Source organism: Puma concolor, chromosome B2 (assembly GCF_028749965.1).
Source record: "Puma concolor isolate L17-30 chromosome B2, mPumCon1.1.hap2, whole genome shotgun sequence".
Classification (NCBI taxonomy): Eukaryota; Metazoa; Chordata; class Mammalia; order Carnivora; family Felidae; genus Puma; species Puma concolor.
In genome coordinates, this window is record NC_141671.1 from 3,583,106 (window position 1) to 3,593,005 (window position 9,900).

The 9,900-nt window shown below is 39.9% G+C and overlaps 1 pseudogene; it reads left to right on the forward strand.

Moving 5' to 3' along the window:
- Positions 1-5,770: 5,770 nt before the first annotated feature.
- On the forward strand, positions 5,771-6,241 carry LOC112853464 (peptidyl-prolyl cis-trans isomerase A pseudogene; annotated as a pseudogene).
- Positions 6,242-9,900: the final 3,659 nt, after the last annotated feature.

The following is a 9,900-nucleotide window of genomic DNA, read 5'->3' on the forward strand; positions in this document are numbered from 1 at the left end:
TTTAGTGGTGTGTTTGGTTTTGGAATCAAGGTGATGCTGGCTTCATAGAATGAGTCTGGAAGCTTTCCTTCCATTTCCATTTTTTTGGAATAGCTTGAGAAGAATAGGTATTATTATCTCTGCTTTCAATGTCTGGTAGTATTCCTCTGGGAAGCCATGTGGCCCAGGACACTTATTTGTTGGGAGATTTTTGATAACAGATTCAATTTCTTTGCTGGTTATGGGCCTGTTCAAATTTTCTGTTTCTTCCTGTTTGAGTTTTGGAAGTGTGTGGGTGTCTAGGAATTTGTCTGTTTCTTCCAGGTTGTCCAATTTGTTGGCATATAATTTTTCATAGGATTCTCTAATAATTGTTTGTATTTCTGTGGTGTTAGTTGTGATCTCTCCTGTTTCTATCATGATTTTATCTATTTGGGTCCTTTCTCTTTTCTGTTTGAGAACTCTGGCTAGTGGTTTATCAATTTTGTTTATTCTTTCAAAAACCCAGCTCTTAGATTCATTGATATGTTCTACTATTTTTGTGGATTCTATATTGTTTATCTCTGCTCTAATCTTTATTTCTGTTCTTTTACTGGCTTTGGGCTTTCTCTGCTGCCGTATTTCTAGTTCCTTTAGGTGTGAGGTTAGGTTCTGTATTTGGGACCTTTTTTGCTTCTTGAGATAGGCCTGGATTGCAGTGTATTTTCCTCTTAGGACTGACTTGGCTGCATCCCAAAGGGTTTGGACGGTCGTGTTTTATTTTCATTTGCTTCCATGTATTTTTAAATTTCTTCTTTAATTTCCTGGTTAACCCAGTCATTCTTTGGTAAGATGTTCTTTAACCTCCATATATTTGGAGGCTTTCTAAATTTTTTTCTTGTGGTTGATTTGAAGTTTCAGAGTGTTGTGATCTAGAAATGTGCATAGTGTGATCACAATCTTTTTGTACCTGTTGAGGGCTGATTTGTGACCCAAAGACAGTCTCTTCAGCAAATAGTGTTGGGAAAACTGGACAGCAACATGCAGAAGAATGAACCTGGACCACTTTCTTACACCATACACAAAAATAAATTCAAAATGGATGAAAGACCTAAATGTGACAGGCAACCAGAAAAATCCTACAGGAGAAAACAGGCAGCAACCTCTTTGACCTTGGCTGCAGCAACTTCTTACTTGACATGTCTCCAGAGGCAAGGGAAATAAAAGCAAAAATGAACTGTTGGGACCTCATCAAGATAAAAAGCTCCTGCACAGCAAAGGAAACAACAAAACTAAAAGGCATCTGACGGAATGGAAGAAGATATTTGCAAATAACATATTGGATAAATGGTTAGTATCCAAAATCTATAAAGAACTTACCAAACTTAACACCCAAAAACAAGTAATCCAGTGACGAAATGGGCAGAAGTCATGAATAGACACTTTTCCAAAGAAGACATCCAGATGGCTAGTAGACACAGGAAAAGATACTCAACATCGCTCATCATCAGGGAAATACAAATCAAAACCACAATGAGATATCACCTCACACTGGTCAGAGTGGCTAAAATTAACAACTCAGGAAACAACAGATGTTGGCAAGGATGCAGAGAAAGGGGAGAACACTCTTGCACTGTTGGTGGGAATGCAAACTGGTTCAGCCACTCTGGAAAACAGTATGGAGGTTTCTCAAAAAAATTTAGAGTAGAACTATCCTGTGACCCAGCAATTGCACTACTAGGTATTTATCCAAAGGATACAAAAATGCTGGTTCAAAAGGGCACATGCACCCCAATGTTTACAACAGCGCTATCAACAATAGCTAAATTATGGAAAAAGCCTAAATGTCCATCGACTGATGAGTGGATAAAGAAGATGTGGTGTATATATACAATGTACTTTACTCAACAATCAAAAAGAATGAAATCTTGCCATTCGCAGCAGCATGGATGGAACTGGAGGGTATTATGCTAAGTGAAATAAGTCAGTCAGAGAAAGACAGATAGCATATGATTTCACTCATATGTGGAATTTGAGAAACTTAGCATAAGACCAGAGGGAAAGGGAAGGAAAAATAAGTTACAAACAGAGAGGGAGGCAAACCATGAGAGACTCTTAAATACAGAGAACAACTAAGGGTTGCTGGGGGGGCGGGTGAAGATAGGTTAAATGGGTGATGGGCATTAAGGAGGGCACTTTTTGGGATGTGCCCTGAGTGTTATATGTAAGTGATGAATCACTGGGTTCTACTCCTGAAGCCAAGACTACACTGTATGTCAACTAACTTGAATTTTAATTAATTAATCACAGAGTTCAAGTCCTAGACGGAGTGATAGCAGGTACCTCAATTACAACTTTGGATTGTTTTCCACCACTGAACATTCTAAGAGTTTTTTGAGGCACATAGTGACTACAACATCATAAAACTCCAAGGAAGTAGTTTTCTCTCTATCCCTACTCTCACTTTGTATTTCTTGATTTTTATTTTGGGTATTCTTCAAGAAATGTACCCAGTCTCCTCTTGTCTCCAGCCTACTGTGTTATCACATAGCTTCCAAAAGTGGGTGATAAAGGTGAGAGGCAACAATGGAAAAATTCAAATCCCCCAAATGTATATCTTAAGGAATATCTTTAGAATTTTAATACTTTGCAATAATGGGGGCACCTGGGTGGCTCAATCAGTTAAGCATCCACCTCTTGATTTCTGCTCAGATCATGATCTTAAAGTTCGTGTGTTGGAGTCCCACGTTGGGCTCTAGGCTGACAGCATGGAGCCCGCTTGGGATTTTCTCTCTCCCTCTTTCTCTGCCCCTCCCTTGCTCACGTTCTCTCTCACTCTCTTTCTCTCTCCCCTCAAAGTGTATGAAAAGAATAAATACTTTGCACTAATGAATTGAGTGTTCCCATTAATGAACTTGGTGTCACAAAATTGTCCTTTCTCTTAATTACAAGTCCCAGCCTCTTTATTCACACTGATTTCATCTGTTCCAAGTTTCATGTGCATTTTGCTCTCTGGCACATAGTTTTACCTTAACTGTCCCTGGGCTGGCAGGGAACCAGGGACAAGGGTAGTCACTGCTAACCCTGTGCTTAGTTTGCCCATGAAGTCAGGTATGCAGAATTCATGCATGTTTCAGGGAAACAGCAGTTCATCTGGAATCAAACACGTGTGTTGGTGTTAGTTGGCAACCTCAAGAGCTTCTTGGGGATAATCTGAAACAGAGCCCTCTGAGGAGGTCAGGGAGAGACTGAAGAGAGAAGCAGTCCACTCCAGGTTGGTAGGTACCAGTTCTAGTTAGCAAGAGAATTTACATACTAGGCTTGTCTTCAGTGGTCTGCGACAAGAAGATCCCTGCACCTGCCTGCCAAATCTTAAAAGTTTATACAGAGGTCCTAACTGGGTTCAGTCACATATAGTGTCTAGGTGGCCTCAACACCACATCACTATCTCAAAGCTGTGTCCTTGAGGCAGCTTCTGGAAACAGGGAAGGCAAACAGAACACATATTCCAAAGACAGGGGAAGGAGTAAGGAGCTCCCATCGCCAGGGTCCAGCTCACAAGTCAACCAGTGGTCACATCCTCTCAATGACCTGCCCAACATTTGGGAAGAATCCATTTAATTAGAGATGGTAATGGTTCAACTTTCAGCTTATTGTCAGAATCGGGGTCCAGAGTTCTAATTAGTAAATCATGGAGTGGTCTTTATTCATTTCCATAAAATTAATGAGTGATTACGGGGTACAGACTGTGAACTATGTGCTCTGGTATATTCCTCCTGTTTTCCTTTGTAAAGGTCATGATGTCATTAGTATCATCCCCATTTTTCAGATAAAGGGTTTCTGAGATCTAGTGTATTTTACTGGCAACTTGGCTAAATTTTACCACTCAGGTTTTTATAACAGCCTGATATGGGTTATAATGCACTGAAGAAAAAGTAACTTTTTTAAAAATTCTTTAAATGTTTATATTTGAGAGAGAGAAAGAGACAGAGGGCAAGTGGGGGAAGAACAGAGAGAGAGGGAGACACAGAATCCGAAGCAGGCTCCAGGCTCTGAGCTGTCAACACAGAGCCCTACATGGGGCTTGAACTCAACGAGCCATGAGATCTGACCTGAGCCGAAGTCGGATGCTTAACCAACTGAGCCACCCAGGTGCCCCAAGAAAAAGTAACATTAAAGAGAGGCAGAATTTTATTATTTTTAAGTGTATTTATTTTGAGAGAGAGAGAGAGAGAGTGTGTGTGTGTGTGTGTGTGTGTGTGTGAGCAGGGGAGGGGAAAAGAGAGAGGGAGAGAGAGAAAGCGTGAGCAGGGGAGAGGCAAAGAGAGAGGGAGAAAGATTCCCAAGCAGGTTCTTGTGCTGCCAGCACAGAGCCAGACCCGGGGCTCAAAGTCATGAAACCGTGAGATCGCAACCTGAGCCAAAACCAAGAGTTAGATGCTCGATGGAATGAGCCACCCAGGCACGCCCAGAATTTTGTTATTTTGATAAAAACACTTACGTAATACGTAGCATCTTCAGTCAGCAGCAATAGTCTCCAGGCATATGAATATGCTCAGAAAGAATTTCCATAGTCCAGGCATTTTAAGTTTTATTGTCACTGAGGTAAAATATACATAAAGAAAACCACATATAGCTTACTTATATAGCCCAATGAATCTTTACAAACTATACATGTCTATAAAACCACCCCCCAGACGAAAGTGTAAAACATTACCAGACATAAGCCAGGAGTGTCTCCCATTTCTCCATTCTACTTGCTCCCAGAGAACTGACTGTCCTGACTGAACAGCACAGATTAGTTTTTCAGTCCGCTGCCTGATGGCCCTCATTCTTCTTCCCTTCCAGCCATGCTCTCATCTAACTTCTTTCAGTGGGAAAATGTACAACCAGCCCCTCTTCTGTATCTCTCATGTTTCCGGAACTGCTACCAAAATCAATTTTGAGATTTAGATTATTTGATTTGAAAACAGTAAACTAGTGGAAGGGGAGATGGGCAGGATTCTGTGATGAGTCCCATGATTCTTTTCTCTCTGGTGTGCAGACCTGGTGTAATCCTCTTTCCCAGAATATGGGCAAGACCTCTGGATATGGTGGGATTTCACTACTGTGGGGAAGGAAAAATTCTTCCTCTACCCTTCAAGGTCTTCCAGTTGGCTTAAGAGTTAAGTTGACGTGAGACAGATTAATAGGAGAAACCAACCACAGTTATTACATGTGCCTGGACTACCAATAATAAAATTAAGACCTAAAGAAATGACCAAGGCAGGCAGTGTTTATACTTTTTAGACAAAGAAATAATACATTTTTGAGTAATTGACAGGATAAAGAAAACAGATGTTTGAGAACTTTACTTAGTAAGGACTTCTAAGTGGAATTTGGGCTGAGATAGTAGATTAGTAAAAACGTAACAGCTTTCTCTGCCATTTATACAGCTTTCTCCACTCTTAAATTTTCCATCTCTGGTGACAAGAATTTCTTTTTACTTCTTAGTATATGGTGGGTATCTTTCATATGAAAGATTTATTTCCTGCTTTCAGGGAGAGAGCAGAAGGTCTGAGGCCTATGCACTGTCTGTTTCTCTAATAGCTTTAATTCAAAATAATCAGTCTGCCATTGTGGTACATTTTGGGACAACCTGGCCTTGGCTCCTACACTACCATGATTGAATTATATTATATGACAAAATGGAAGTGATTTTTTTCAGATGTAGTTAAGGTCCCTAATCAATTGGCTTTGAGTTAATAATAAAAAACGAGAGATCAAGACTTGCAGATGCTACCACCTTGGAGCCATCTGTGTGGCCCAGCCCATGGTCAACTCCACTGTGTTCTTCAACATCACCCCGGATAGCAAGCCATTTGGCCATATCTCCTTCGAGCTGTTTACAGACAAAATTCCAAAGACAATGGAAAATTGTTGTGTTCTGTGCACTGGGGAGAATGGACTTGGTCATAAAGTTTCCTGCTTTCATAGGATTAATTGGGGATTAATGTGCCAAGGTGGTGACTTCACACGCTATAATGGCGCTGGCAGCAAGCCCACTTACGGGGAGAAACTTGAGAATGTCATCCTGAAGCATAGGGCATCTGGCATCTCATCCGTGGTCGGCTGGACCCAACACAAATGGTTCCCAGGTTTCGTCTGCGCTGCCAGCACTGAGTGTGATGGTGAGCAGGTGGTCTTTGGCAAGACAAAAGAGGGCACGAATGTTGTGGAAGCCAGGGAACACTTTGGGTCCAGCATTGGCAAGATCACTGTTGTCAACTGCGGACAAATCTAGTGCATTTGACTCGCATTGTATCTAAACTGCCAGACTGTTCCTTCTGTCGCTCAGGGGAGCAGTCCTTCACCCCCATCTGCTCAAAATATCATACAATCTTTGTGCTCTGGCTGCAGTTCTATGGGTCCCCTAGTTTCCTGATTCCCCTCCAAGTCTAGCTGGATTGCAGAGCTACGTTTATGATTACAAAATAAAAACTAAACAACAACAACAAAAGAGAGAGTGACAGATTATCCTGGGTGAGTCTGACCTAATCAGGTGAGCCTTTTGGAAGAGGGTCCAAAAGAGACATATTCAGAGTAGGAGAGGCTCTCCTGCTAGCTTTGAAGAAGTAAACAGAAATGATGTGAACGGCTTATGAAGAGGGTCACGTGGCAGGGGGTGTCCTCTAGGAACTGAGGGTCTGCGTTCTAAAACAACAGGGAACTGAAGTTTGCCAGCCATCAAGCGAGCTAGGAAGACCTCAGATGAGACCGCAACCTTAGCTGACATTGTGAATTGTGTCTGGTGAGACACTAATCAGAAGAGGCAGCTAGGCCATATTCCTGACCCTCTGAAACTATGAGGTAATACATTTGTGTTACTTTAAGTCGTTAAATGTGTGTTCATTTGTTATGCAGCAATAGAATACTAATATACCAGACTACATGGATGTGGTGTTTCTTGACTGCAAGTCATTCAAGTAGGTATTTCATCTCCCCTTCTGGAGAAAGAATCATCACCATATGTGACGCTCTTGATATGTCCAGTATGAACAAAAAGTGGGGAAATGAACAGTGGTTTGTTATGGTGGGTCAATCAGTTGAGCCAGTTGTGAAATATTAGTTTTTAAGCTGTCACGGATACTTAAATATTTGTTCTTGGCAATCTAGCCAAAGTGGCCCATAGCTCTCATTTAAAACTTCTCTCACTTTCCAAAATCCTTCTTTCAGTTTGGTATCTGACTCTATTTTCTTCTCCTCTGTTCATGCTTGCACATTAGTTGCGTTTCCTTACGTTTGCTCTATTGAGCATCATGGATAAGAATCATTCTTCCCACTTACTTGCTACACTACTTATTTGATAATTGGACATTCACTCATTTATGCATGTGTTCAATAATTATGAACTTTTACTTTATTCCTTCAAGGAAATAAGACGGGATGAAAATAAATAAATAAAAGGGGTGCTTGGGTGGCTCAGTTGGTTAAGTGTCTGACTCTTTTGACTCAGGTCACGATCTCACTCAATTGTGAGATCAAGCCCTGTGTTGGGCTCCACACTGACAGTGTGGAGCCTGCTTGGGATTCTCTCTCTCTCGCCTTCCCTCTCTCTCTGCTCCTCCCCTGATCACACTCTTTCTCAAAATAAACATTTTTTTTTAAAAAAAGAAAATAAGTAGACAAGAAATAAGATCTTATACTGTGTTCTTTTAAAATATCTAAGTCTCTTGTTAACTGTCAAGTTTTCACTCCTCTCTTTTTATTTCTTTCAATTTATTTTCTCAAGAAAGAAGCACATTTGTGTAATAGTTTTCACATCTCAATTTTACCCATTTCCACAGTGTCCTTGAATATGCTGTTATCCCCCATATTTATTGTAAATTCATAACTACCTATATAGCCTTCATTAAATTTGGTATGACACGAAGGGTCAGATTTTCCATTAGGGGCTGATGGTAGAGATGATCCAAATATGGTGGACATGACTATGGCAGTCCAAAATCCTATACGGAGCAATGAAAATCTTGCAATAGATTTTAGAGCAAGATAGGTTTTAGGGCAAAGCCACACGTATTTCAGAAAACATTTCATCTGTATTTCGGAAACAGTCCCAAGATAATTTGTGGCCCAAGCTGGAGATAGGTATATGGAAATGGATCTGAAGGGTGTAGGATCAAGGTGAAAAGAGTGTAAAGATGGATAAAACCAAATGTATTGAGATAGACTCACTCAGCAGAGATTATGAATTCAATATTTTAGCCTAAGTGGCTAGGAATGGCTCAAACAGTTTGAGAGCTTGGATGACTGAAAGATGAACCCAAACGTGGCCCACACTAAATGAAGCTGAAATGCCAAGAACTTCTTAGTATGCTGTAGAGGAAGTTAACCCAAGATTTGGGATTATTGGAATTCTAAAGTATTTATTATGTAAGATCTGCTCATCCAAACCAGGAGGGTTCCAGAAAATATGCCTTTCGCTAGAGCTGTGACAAATAAATTCATGAGTATAGCCCCAGCATCCTAGAAGATCTGTGTTGAAGTTCTTCCCTACAAATAAGAAATTACATCAGAAGTTTTTGTCATTGAACCGAAATGCCTAAATATAGTGTGAATAATTTGAATGCAGAATGACAGGTATGGACATTAATCAAATAGTCTGACTCACAGAGACCTTTGCCATTGACTAGTTGATTATGGTTCTCTAGAACCAATGTATATAAGAGGTCGACTCAAGTCTTTCTTGATCTGAAAAAGGAGAAAAACTCCAGGCCTTGTGAGTAAAAATCTGACTTGAATCAGCCCTTGCACATCATGAATGGTCATGGATCCTTAACCATTCCCAGACTGGAACCAGTTCAGTCACCTATGGCACCTAAATGATGGGAGAGACAGACCCCCAGGAAGAAACCCTACTACATTGCCAAAGAAATACACTGATAATCTTCCCGCCGGCCATCCCGAAAGGAACATTCAGTCATATACTATGGTAACTGTGTAGTAGATGAGGGATATAATCATCTTTTCAGAGATTCATGATCATTGGCTCTCAACTGACGATAATTCCCGGAGCTCCAAAGTCTCACTGGGGATGGCCAGTTAGAGAAGGAGTTTAGTAGGGTGACATGATCAATGAAGTTTTGTCTCAGGTGCACGGTTTCTTCTAAGAAATCCACTGTCATTTAAGAATCATTGCTTTCCAGTGGGTAATCTATCATTTAACTCTGGTTACTTTCAAGACAATTCCTTTGTTTTAATTTTTACAAAAAAAAATCTACAAATAGATATGTGGTATCTTATTGATTTCCTATGTAAATTAATGTAGAACCACATTCTTTTGTGACTCTTTCATGGCATACTAGGATGAGGCTGGTTTTATTGTGGCAGTGTGAGGGCACTAACAAATGTGTCTTGCAACAAGTCACAAATTATTTTCAAAACAAATTTTAATTCATTTTTTAAAAATACGTACTCAAAGATTTAACAACTCGGAAAATATAGAAAGATGTAAAAGGAAGTTCCAGTTTTTGCTTCACTTACCCAGTTTCTCTGAAACCAGGTAACACTCTTTTAAGTGTCTTTTGAACTCTTGTAAAAGATGGAGATAACGGCGAGTAAAAATATTACAGTCCATTTTTTAATACTATTGCTCTTGAATTACTATCTCTTATTAATTACAAATACACTTTGAATATTATTCCATAACAATACATTTTGAACTCACCTGTTCTTTCACAAGCTCAACAAAAATTCCTTTGTATGGCTGGATCCTCTAGGATATTTTCACATAGCCAGCAAAACAGCCCTTTTTGGCTAGATATTTTAGTTGATGTGTTTAAAAAATTGCTGCAGTTTGTAATAGTTTTTAGGCTACAAATCTCCTACGAGCAATATTTATCTTCTTTTTTTTTTTTTTAATTTTTTTTTCAACGTTTATTTATTTTTGGGACAGAGAGAGAC